Below are 12,531 nucleotides of genomic sequence, written 5' to 3'. Positions count from 1 at the left end.
AGGTTAGAGCCAGAGTGGGCATATTATAGCCTACAAACCATAGCCGCAGGAAGTAGGGGTGCTGAGTGTGCTGCAGCTCCCCCGAAAAGAAATACAAATAATAATAATTTAAAAACCAGTGCACTGGGCCTTTACTAGTATTAGCGGACCAATATCAGTCTGTCGCACTGGCAAAAACATTTTTTCAGGAACTCCTCTTTGGTCAAAAAAAAGTTAGCTGTATAATTAAGAACAGTATCTTGCAGGATTCAATAGCTGGAATTGTAAGAGTTGTTGCCCCGTCACTTTCTCTGCGATTGAATCCAGAAAGAAGAAGAAGAAAAAAAAGAAGTTTTTGTGCAGTATTAATTTACCATCCTTACAAACCACTTAATGTAAATGTACATTACTGTATTGTACATAGGCTGGTCATCTAGGTTTGTGTCTGTAGACTTTCCATCACCACAAAGAAAAACAATGTTCAATACAGTAATTGAGTACATTGAGACATCAAGTGGTTTGTGATGATGTGGCTCAGTTGGTAGAGCGTGCCACTTGCAATGCTAGGGTTGTGGTTAATGTTCACTGAGCTTAGAAGAAATATCAGCCCGCGCAGAGACGCACTAGACTGAACTTCACTCAACTTTCTATAGTTTTCTCCTTTAGTTAACACTATTGACGTTTCCATCTACTGTGGGAATTGTGATTGAATCAACACAATATTAGCCACTTTCAGTGTAACTTTCTATAGTTTTCTCCTTTAGTTAACACTATTGACGTTTCCATCTACTGTGGGAATTGTGATTGAATCAACACAATATTAGCCACTTTCAGTGTAACATACCGAAACAAAACGAACTATGCAAGACCCTTAGTATGCTAAACTAACTGGGTAAGAGATATTCTTGTAGGTAGAGTGCATTGGAGAAGGATTCTGTTGCATTGACGAGCATGACTCAGGCCTGTCTGGACTGTGTTTAGGCTACAGTAGATGTGCTTGTTGGAGATCAAAGCAAGAGCTGCACGTAGCCACGTGTGCACATTTGTTCATATTCTTTGCTAGTTAGTGAGTTATTAGCCCAGTTATAGATCATTTTAGGTCTACAATGGGGGAGTGGTTGCTTCCTACAATAGCACAACATTTTAGCCATCTTTGAAAAGCGAGGCAGGTAAGGAGCTTTATATTATGTCTTAAAGGGGCAGTGTTGTATTTTGAGAAGGTCTTGAATAAGCTAAGTAGCCAATATGCAGAGCGTATCATAATTTGTCTGATTCTCTGTAATAGTGGTATGGGGATAATAATGAATTGTATTTTGTAATGGGGTTCCTTGCATCAAGCAAGACAACATGTTCATTCACTGTGTCTGAAGTGGAAAAACAGGTTAATGTCAAGCCTCATGGAATATAGGCCTTCATTGAACACCACACATTGGCTGCTACTGTGGCTGAATGATATAAACAGCTGTTCTATGTTAAAATGTTATGGGATGCATTTTTCTCCGAGGTGGTTTATGGTATGCCTACAGTGCATATTTTTAAATAAAAAATTCAAGCTGAAATATTACATTTACATAAGTATTTATACCCTTTACTCAGTACTTTGTTGAAGCTCCATTGGTAGTGATTACAGCATTGAGTCTTCTTGAGTATTACCTTACAAGCTTGGCACACCTACAGTTGAAGTTCGAAGTTTACATACACCTTAGCCAAATACATTTAAACTCAGTTTCTCACAATTCCTGACATTTAATCCTAGTAAAAATTCCCTGTCTTAGGTCAGTTAGGATCACCACTTTATTTTAAGAATGTGAAATGTCAAATCAAATCAAATTTTATTTGTCACATACACATGGTTAGCAGATGTTAATGCGAGTGTAGCGAAATGCTTGTGTAATGAAACCTAAGATGACCTGGGGTACTAATGTAAGAAATAACACGTAAAAAAACAAAAAACTGCATAGTTTCCTAGGAACGCGAAGCGAGGCGGCCATCTCTGTCGGCGCCGGATAGCTTGTCAGAATAATAGTACAAATAATGATTTATTTCAGCTTTTATTTATTTTATCACATTACCAGTGGGTCAGAAGTTTACATACACTCAATTAGTATTTGGTAGCATTGCCTTTAAATTGTTTAACTTGGGTCAAACGTTTCGGGTACCCTTCCACAAGCTTCCCACAATAAGTTGGGTGAATTTTGGCCCATTCCTCCTGACAGAGCTGGTGTAACTGAGTCAGGTTTGTAGGCCTCCTTGCTCGCACACACTTTTTCACTTCTGCTCACAAATTTTCTATAGGATTGAGGTCAGGGCTTTGTGATGGCCACTCCAATACATTAACTTTGTTGTCCTTAAGCCATTTTGCCACAACTTTGGTAGTATGCTTGGGGTCATTGTCCATTTGGAAGACCCATTTGTGACCAAGCTTTAACTTCCTGACTGATGTCTTGAGATGTTGCTTCAATATATCCACATAATTTTCCATCCTCATGAGCCATCTATTTTGTGAAGTGTACCAGTCCCCCCAGCAGCAAAGCACCCCCACAACATGATGCTGCCACCCCCGTGCTTCACGGTTGGGATGGTGTTCTTCGGCTTAAAAGCTTCCCCCTTTTTCTTCCAAACATAACGATGGTCATTATGGCCAAACAGTTCTATTTTTGTTTCATCAGACCAGAGGACATTTCTCCAAAAAGTACGATCTTTGTCCCCATGAGCAGTTGCAAACCGTAGTTTGGCTTTTTTATGGTGGTTTTGGAGCAGCGGGCTTCTTCTTTGCTGAGCGCCCTTTCAGGTTATGTTGATATAGGACTCGTTTACCTTTGTACCAGTTTCCTCCAGCATCTTCACAAGGACCTTTGCTGTTATTCTGGGATTTATTTGCACTTTTCGCACCAAAGTACATTCATCTCTAGGAGACAGAATGTGTCTCCTTCCTGAGTGTGTCTCCTTCCTCAGAATGTGTCTCCTTCTCCTCCCTCCTGTCTGCGTGGTCCCATGATGTTTATACTTGCATACTATTGTTTGTACAGATGAATGTGGTACCTTCAGGCATTTGGAAGTTGCTCCCAAGGATGAACCAGACTTGTGGAGGTCTACAATTATTTTCTTGAAGTCTTGGCTGATTTCTTTAGATTTTCCTATGATGTCATGCAAGGAGGCACTGAGTTTGAAGGTAGGCCTTGAAATACATCCACAGGGACACCTCCAATTGACTCAAATGATTAGCCTATCAGAAGCTTTTAAAGCCATGACATAATTTCTGGAATTTTCCAAGCTGTTTAAAGGCACAGTGAACATAGTGTATGTAAACTTCTGACCCACTGGAATTGTGATACAGTGATATAATCTGTGAAATAAGTGAAATAATCTGTCTGTAAACAATTGTTGGAAAAATTACTTGTGTCATGCACAAAGTAGATGTCGTAACGGACCTACCAAAACTATAGTTTGTTAACAAGAGCTTTGTGGAGTGGTTGAAAAACAAGTTTTAATGACTCCAACCTACGTGTACGTAAACTGCTGACTTCAACTGTATATTTGGGGAGTTTCTCCCATTCTTCTCTGCAGATCCTCTCAAACTCTGTCAGGTTGGATGGGCTGCGTTGCTGCACAGCTATTTTCAGGTCTCTCGATTGATGTTAGATCGGGTTCAAGTCCCGGCTCTGGCTGGGTCACTCAAGGATATTCAGAGACCTTTCCCGAGTATAAGGGCACAAGGCGAGACCCAAATGCAGACACAGGAGGCAGATGGTTGAGCTACCTCTTGCTCCGATATTTATTATACCAAAATGGGTTGGCAAAAGGCAGGTCGGGACAGGCGAGAGTTCGTAAACCAGGTCCTAGTCCAAACAGTACCAGGGGATAGGCAGGCTCGCGGTCAGGACATGCAGGGGTTCAGTGAACAGGTCAGAGTCCAAACAGTATGAGGGGATAGGCAGGCTCGAGATCAGAACAGGCAGATTGGTCAGGCAGGCGGATTGGGCGTCAGGGCAGGCAAGGGTCAAAACTAGGAGGGCTAGGAAAAAACAGAGACTGGGAAAAATAGGACATTGGAGAAATGTTGGTTGACTTGGCAAAACAAGACGAACTGGCACAGAGGGACAGGAAACACAGGGAAAAATTCACTGGGGACTAATTGGGGAAATAGGAGACACCTGGAGGCGGGTGGAGACAATCACAAAGACAGGTGAAACAGATCAGGGCGTGACACCGAGGCCACTCCTACGTTGTCTTTGCTGTGTGCTTAGGGTTGCTGTTCTGTTGCAAGGTGAACCTTCACCCCAGTCTGAGGTCGTGAGTGCTCTGGAGCAGGCTTTCATCAAGGATCACGCTGTACTTTGCTCCGTTCATCTTTACCTTGAGCTTTATTACAGACAGAAATACAGGTTTACAATGTTTTTATGCAGATTTTAGAATATTCGCATGAAGGTCTGTCACCAATTGGATGGAAACCTATAGACACCCTAAAGACTGACGTGTGCGGGTCGAGTGTCACATTGATTAGACTAGGGTTTAATATTTTCCCGGTATTTTACAAATGTTCCATCCCGAGAATAATAACTTTTCTCCTGGCTAACCAAATATTTCCCGCCCAAACCGGAAGTGTCATTCTAAAGCATATAAAGCATATTAATATGTCTGGATTTGAATAGAGTTCGGGTCGGCAATTCAAGACTGGTGCTACTTGAGTCATACAGCCCAAGCTCAAAAAAGCCCAAATGATTGTGCTGTTATCCAATACATAGCCTATAATATAGGCTACTACCCATTACGCGTGACAGAAACATAAAAGCCCATAGATGTAGCTATGTTCATAAATAAGGTGGCCCCTGAAAGCCGGATAGAGATGTGTAAAATAGGCGTGCGTCCAGTTCTTATAGTACTGTAGCGTTTGCTGCAGCAAATGTAGGGACCACAATAAAAATAAGTCCCCGATTTTATTGTGCAATCCCAGTCACTTTTAAAATGTGTATATACAGTATGCCTTTAACTGACAAATAAAATCAATCAATAATTTGATGAATGGAAAGAGACATTGTCAAGCCAAACTCGGGTTTTCCCCTGGCTGATCATTGTCTGCAACCGGCTCTGATCGTGAAGCAATGAAACAGGCAGAAGGAGTGAGCTCATCTGTGGTGGTCGGCTAACCTCAAGCCTCTGGCCCATAGCCCTGTGTGGCATCAGTTGTGCCACAAAAGCAAAGTCGATATCCACGTTTATTAACACAGGGTCACTACAGTTATTGTTATTTGTAGTGTTGTTTATTCATGGATGGCAAGGGAAGCAATGCTTCCCCCAAAAATGTACCAATAATTATTTTTTCCCCGATAAAGTTATGTATCTTTCGTCTCTCTGTGTTTCAGAATTTTCCTTCAATTCGCAAGAGGCTGAATGTATCTCACAGGAGAAAGCATCCGAGTGAGCGAAACAGTGCCCCTCTGTCTCTCTACGCATAGGCCATCTATCTGATGCTGTCTGGTCCAAACGGGTATGACATTGTTGCCGCCCGTAGCATTGAAGGCAAGGGAAGCATATGGCCACCCTTGACAATAAAAGTATACAAATTAGCCAATCAGCGTTGAGCTAAACTGAGCAAGCTCAACTGTGAAAGCACACCAAAAGAAGTGTCAAGGGAAGCCAGCTTGGATTTGGCATCACTCCTATCAAATCCCTTTGAGAGCATATTTAATTCACAGAAAAACTAGCTAAAGTTGGCCCTTTCCTAAATAAGCCATGGATGGAGACAGGGATGGTTTTACTTAATTATCCGTACTGGCCAATTATTATAACGGCAATTCTGATCCAACCATTACTTAATTCATTGTTGTGCCCCTGGCCTGAGAGGATGGAAGTTCAGTGATTTTACCCACGTACCGCTACTGGTTATTTGTGGTCATAAATACTATTTTGAGGTAATTCTATGAAGGTGGAGGGTGTTCAATTTATTAGACAGTACAAACGGAGGGTCATGTGAAAATGTTTTTTTTTAAAGTCTGTCCCTAAGAGGAAAGCCGCTAAATGGAGAGTTGAAAATAGTGAGAAGAGAGGGCCAGAAATCAAATGTTCAGGAAAGATTTAGTGAAGTGATGAAAGAGCATGATAGCAGGGAATGTTATGTGTGACGATTGTGATAAGCAATACAACTGTCGCCTACTGTCGTTTTCACAGCTTTCTATGTCCTTACAACCGGTAAAACGGCTGTCAATTGAACATTTTGCACAACAAATATTTGTATTGAATTATTTTGGGTGCGGGTGAACAAAAAGCTGACCCAGGCACCACTAGCATTTGTCCAAGATGCTAGTGGTGCCTGTTCAAGACATCCTTTGCAGTTATGTCTGAAGACCAGCAGATGGAGTCCTCAGTCTCAACATCCCATGGCCTCATAGATTCATATGGCCTTCTTCTTTGGGATTGGGTTGGCGGATCACATCCAACATTTAAGGTGTATACACCGCCACCTACTGCACTGGAGTGTGAGGCCAGTCGCTGCCTAACTACATTAAATTCTCTTCATTAGTCCCGTTCTTCTAAGAAAGTAAAATAGAGCCCTAGACACCACTTCCCTCCTCTTTCCTCCCCACTACACCACCGAAACCCCAACCCCAACCCCATCCAGCCTCTCTAACCCTTTCACACAATCTCTCCCTATCTACGTGATACAGTTCACAAAATATCAACACGTTCCACCGTTTCCTCCACTAAAACACTCATCACACAGACCTGTTTCATGCCTCCCTATCATCCACAACATGGCATTCAAACATCCACAACTTCCTCTCTTCTACATCCCATACTCCCCACTTCTTCCTTTACTGACCGATGCGCGCAATAAAATTGCCTCCCCTTACTACTAGCATCCCACTCCTTTTTCCAAAGATCGAGCCCTTTTGATCAAGGACTTGACTTCCCTGCAGCCCAACGGGATCTGAATATCTACCCCCTCTCTCCTCACAGCACTCTTAGCCACCACACCACCACATCAGCCTTCTCGTTACCCTCCACACCCACATGGGTGGAAAGACAGCAAAAGCTTACCAACACTCCCATCCTCTCCAATCCCATTGACAGCACCATCATCTCCACAAACAAGTCTCCCCTGCCTGTCGTCACACTACTCAACACTGCAGCCGAATCAGAGCAGATCACCACTCTGAGTGGTTTCACCTCCTCCACCCATCTCAGACCTAAGATCATGGCCATCAACTCGGCGACATACACTAACACATGATCAGTTAACCACTAACATACTCTAACATTGAAATCTGGGATATACATCCCAACCCCCACCCTACCACTGACTGGATCCTTTGAACCGTCTGTATATATCCTTAAAAATGAATAAAACCGATTATCTATACATCTCTCCACACACCTTCTCACGTCCTCACCCCATTAAGCGAATGTCCCTCTGAACTCCCTTTCAACCTCGCCCAGTACGCTAATGCAAGTTTGTCCCGCCTTGTTCTCAGTGGCAGTTCCCCACTATCCACCTGCAAGCTGCAATGCCTCAACAGGTGTTGTCCTGCAGTCACCCACACACAATCTCAGGGCCCTTGACCGTATCCTATCCAGGCACTGCAGTACCGTTTTTTGACTGCCGATCCATATACTGTACAAAGCACCCATAATCCAAAGATGTCCGGATCAATGCCTGGTACACATACAGCAATGTTTTTCTATCTGACCCCTAATCATATCCTGCCACTACAGGGGGTTGGTGGCACCTTAATTGGGGAGGATGGGCTCGTGGTAATGGATGGAGCGGAATCAGTGGAATGGTATCAAATACTTCAAACACATGGTTCAATGCCCCAATGCAATTGCCGTCCGTATTTCTCTCTCCCCCAGTCCGTTCTGGCAGTTTAGATCGGCTGGCTTTAGGACCATTTGTGGACGCCTCAGAGCCAGTGGAAATGCTGTTTGATTGGCTGGCTGCATCAATTGAACAACGCGGCTTGGGAGCGTGGTGAAACAGACGTGTCACAGTCTGTCCTTTAGAGTTTTTCATCTTTACATGACAAGGTCATGTAAGGCTATATCAATTACCATGTTTAGAGGTTGGCTTCTTAGCGTTCATAGCAATGGTTATCATCTGTACGTAAATCACAGAAAATAGATGTTGTGGTGGCAGCTGCAGAGAAGTACTTGGGGGTACGAGATTTGACTTCATAAGAGTTGCAGTGTGTGTTGAGTGGTGGTGTCCCGTCCTCCCAGTCCGATGGCATGGTGCAGGAGCAGATAGGGTCAAAGTAGTAGAATGGGGTAGTGGGTTTGAATGAGTCTAAGGCCGGTTGGAAGGGTGTTTTATTTGTTATTTAATTTTTTGTTTTGTATCACTAAGTATAATGGATTTATACTATAGTCCAGTAGGGGGCGGTAATGCAACATGTTGGATGCCAATAAGAGGTCTTCCCGGATCCACATGTACTTGAATACCCGAGACCCATTCTGGGACCTAAGCGGCTCCGCATCCAGACTTCTAAATAATGTCACAGGTCTGGGTGGGGTCTGATATTATTGTCACAGGTCTCGGGTATCTGTAATTATAACTGACCTGTCCGGAAGGGACCGTACAGATCGAAACATGACTGCTGCAGGAGAGAGACAAATTGTATAATTTATGCTGCTGCTCTTGCTTTTCACAAGAGTGGAGCGTGTAGCTTGTTGTTGGCCAATCAAAAGTCATCAAAGATGCAATAGGCTACAGTCATAGAACCTTGCTCCGTGTGGCAAAAGTTAGGAGATATCTAATCCATGGAAGAAAAAAAAGTTAAAGGAGATAATGGCGCCGGAGGATATGGCTGCCGTTTTACATTCTCCTAACCAATTGTGCTATTGTGTGTGGTTTTTCATGTTATTTGTAACTTATTTTGTACATAATGTTTCTGCCACCTTCTCTTATGACCGAAAAGTGCCTCTACTCACCTCGTACAGGAAAAAAAAACTTTAATGAGTCGGATTCGAAGGATTTACTTCAGAAACCCAACAAGGCCCAAATCCCTGTGATTCGCATGAGAAAGAGACGGAGATATTGGGGACGTAGGTCGGGGTGTCTTGTAAGTGGGTAATTTGCCTCCACCATCATTACTATTAGCCAACGTACCATCATTGGATGACATAATAGACTAACTACGATCACGAATATACTACCAATGGGACATTAAAAATTGTAATATCAGCTGGCAGGTTTTACGCCGCTTCGGCAAGTTAGAACAGCCGCCTCCGGTAACACAAGGGGTGGTGGTCTGTGTATATTTGTAAACAGCTGGTGCATGAAATCTAATAGTAAGGAAGTCTCAAGGTTTTGCTCGCCTGAGGTAGAGTATCTCATGATAAGCTGTAGACCATTCTATTTACCAAGAGAGTTTTTATCTATTGTAGCAGACCAGGGGGTTGGGTCAAAACGGTTACACACATCAGACACAGACAGAGTAGGATTAGCTCAGTTTCAAAGGTGTTTATTAAAATAATATGTCAAAAGAAAAGAATAGGTCTCCTCCAAGAGACCCTCTGCGGGATACCGTCTTCTGGGCACCGGGTCTTGCTGTATCCTGTGGGGATCAAAAAGTGACCTCACTCATGTTACCTCTGCAACCATCCACAACTATACGGTAGTCCATTCTTCCCCCACTCTCTTCCCTGTGTGCTGCCCTTCTGGCAGCTTTATGGGACTTGTACAGCCGGTGAGCAATCAGCCCTTGATTACTCACCAACTCCCAATCAGCCCCAATTACTCCTGGCCGGCGAGCCCGTCGAGACCTGGCACGTCCAGCAGACGGAGCCATCGCCTCGTGATGTATACTCCGTCTGTCACCAGGCCTCGACGAGTCTCCCCCTGGTGGCTGACCTGCTGTACGCCACACTATATTCTTCGTAGCTGTCTATTTACCACCACAAACCGATGCTGGCACTAAGACTGCACTCAATGAGTTGTATACAGGCATAAGCAAACAGGAAAATGCTTATCCAGAGGCGGCACTCCTAGTGGCTGGGTACTTTAACCTTTCTGATCTCCCCATCCCGGATCCGGGATCGTGAATACAGACTCAAGCTCATTACCATAACTATTCATGAAAATCGCAAATGAAATGAAATAAATATGCCATCTCTCAAGCTTAGCCTTTTGTAAACAACACTGTCATCTCAGATTTTCAAAATATGCTTCTCAACCATAGGAAAACAATCATTTGTGTAAAAGTAGCTAGCTAGCGTAGCATTTAGCGTTAGCATTAGCGTTAGCATCCAGCACGCAACATTTCAACAAAAACATAAAAGCCTTCAAATAAAATAATTTACCTTTGAAGAACTTCTGATGTTTTCAATGAGGAGACTCTCAGTTAGATAGCAGATGCTCAGTTCTTCCAAAAATATTCTTTGTGTATTAGAAATAGCTCCGTTTTGTACATCACATTTGGCTACCAAAAAAACCCGAAAATTCAGTCCTCAAAACACAAACTTTTTTCCAAATTAACTCCATAATATCGACTGAAAACATGGCAAACGTTGTTTAGAATCAATCCTCAAGGTGTTTTTCACATATCTCTTCGATGATATATCGTTCGTGGAAGTGTGCTTTCTCTCCTGAATCCCAGGAGAAAATGCCCGCACCTGAAGATTACGCACAAATTTAGACAAAGGACACCGGGCGGACCCCTGGAAAATGTAGTCTCTTATGGCCAATCTTCCAATGATATGCCTACAAATACGTCACAATGCTGCCGACATCTTGGGGAAACGGCAGAAGGTCTAAGCTTATTCCTGTCGCATTCACAGCCATATAAGGAGACATTAGAAAACAGAGCTTCAGAAATTCTGCTCATTTCCTGTTTGACGTATCATCTTGGTTTCACCTGTAGAATGAGTTCTGGGGCACTTACAGACAAAATCTTTGCAGATTCTGAAACTTCAGAGTGTTTTCTTTCCAAAACTGCATAGTCAAGCATCTTTTCGTGACAAAATATCGTGCTTAAAACGGGAACGTTTTTTATCCAAAAATGAAATAGCGCCCCTAGAGATGCAACTGGTTAATGTTGGGAGACTTAAATCCATTTGACCTAATTTCTACCAGCATGTTAAATGTGCAAACAGAGGAAAATAACTCTAGACAACCTTTACTCAACACACAGAGACGTGTACAAAGCTCTCCTTCATCCTCCATTTGGCAAATCTGGCCATAATTCTATCCTCCTGATTCCTGCTAAGCAAAAACTAAAGCAGGAAGCACCAGTGACTCGGTCAATAAAGAAGTGGTCAGATGATGCAGATGCTAAGCTACAGGACTGTTTTGCTAGCACAGACTGGAATATGTTCCAGGATTCTTCCGATGGCATTGAGGTGTACATCACACGAGTCACTGGCTTCATCAATAAGTGTATTGATGATGTCGTCCCCACTGTGACTGTACGTATATACCCCAACCAGAAGCCATGGATTACAGGCAACATCCGCACTGAACTAAAGGGTAGAGCTGTCACTTTCAAGGAGTGGGACTCTAACCTGGAAGCTTAAAATAAATCCTTCTATGCCCTTCGACAAACCATCAAACAGGCAAAGCGTCAATACAGGACAAAGATAGAATCCTACTACACCGGCTCTGACGCTCATTGGATGTGGCAGGGCTTGCCCAGTGACACAAGCCTACCAGACAAGCTAAATGACTTCTATGCTCACTTTGAGGCAAGCAATACTGAAGCATGCATGAGAGTATCAGCTGTTTCAGACAACTGTGTGATCACACTCTCTGTAGCCGATGTGAGTAAGACCTTTAAACAAGTCGACATGCACAAGGCCACAGGGCCAGACGGATTACCAGGACGTGTACTCCAAGCATAAGCTGACCAACTGGCAAGTGTGTTTACTGACATTTTCATCCTGTCCCTGACTGAGTCTGTAATAACAACATGTTTCAAGCAGACCACCATAGCCCCTGTGCCCAAGAACACTAACCTGCCTAAATGACTACCGACCCAGTGCACTCATGTCTGTAGCCATGAAGTGCTTTGAAAGGCTGGTCATGGCTCACGTCAACACCATTATCCCAGAAACCCTAGACCCACTCCAATTTGCATTCCGCCCCAACAGATACACAGATGATGCACTCTCTATTGCACTTCACCCTGCCCTTTCCCACCTGGACAAAAGGAACACCTATGTGAGAATGCTATTCATTGACTACAGCTCAGCGTTCAATACCAGCTCCAGCAGGTATATCTCTACTTTCCGGCTACCCGGATAAAGCACTAAATAAACTTCAGTTAGTGCTAAATACGGCTGCTAGAATCCTGACTAGAACCAAAAAAATTTATCATATTACTTCCAGTGCTAGCCTCCCTACACTGGCTTCCTGTTAAGGCAAGGGCTGATTTCAAGGTTTTACTGCTAACCTACAAAGCATTACAAGGGCTTGCTCCTACCTATCTCTCTGATTTGGTCCTGCCGGACATACAGTACCTACACGTACGCTACGGTCACAAGATGCAGGCCTCCTAATTGTCCCTAGAATTTCAAGCAAACAGCTGGAGGCAGGGCTTTCTCCTATAGAGCTCAATT

Source organism: Oncorhynchus mykiss, chromosome 2 (assembly GCF_057628025.1).
Source record: "Oncorhynchus mykiss isolate SJ-2025 chromosome 2, ASM5762802v1, whole genome shotgun sequence".
In the NCBI taxonomy this organism is placed as follows: Eukaryota; Metazoa; Chordata; class Actinopteri; order Salmoniformes; family Salmonidae; genus Oncorhynchus; species Oncorhynchus mykiss.
Note: the sequence above shows the minus strand (reverse complement) of the source record.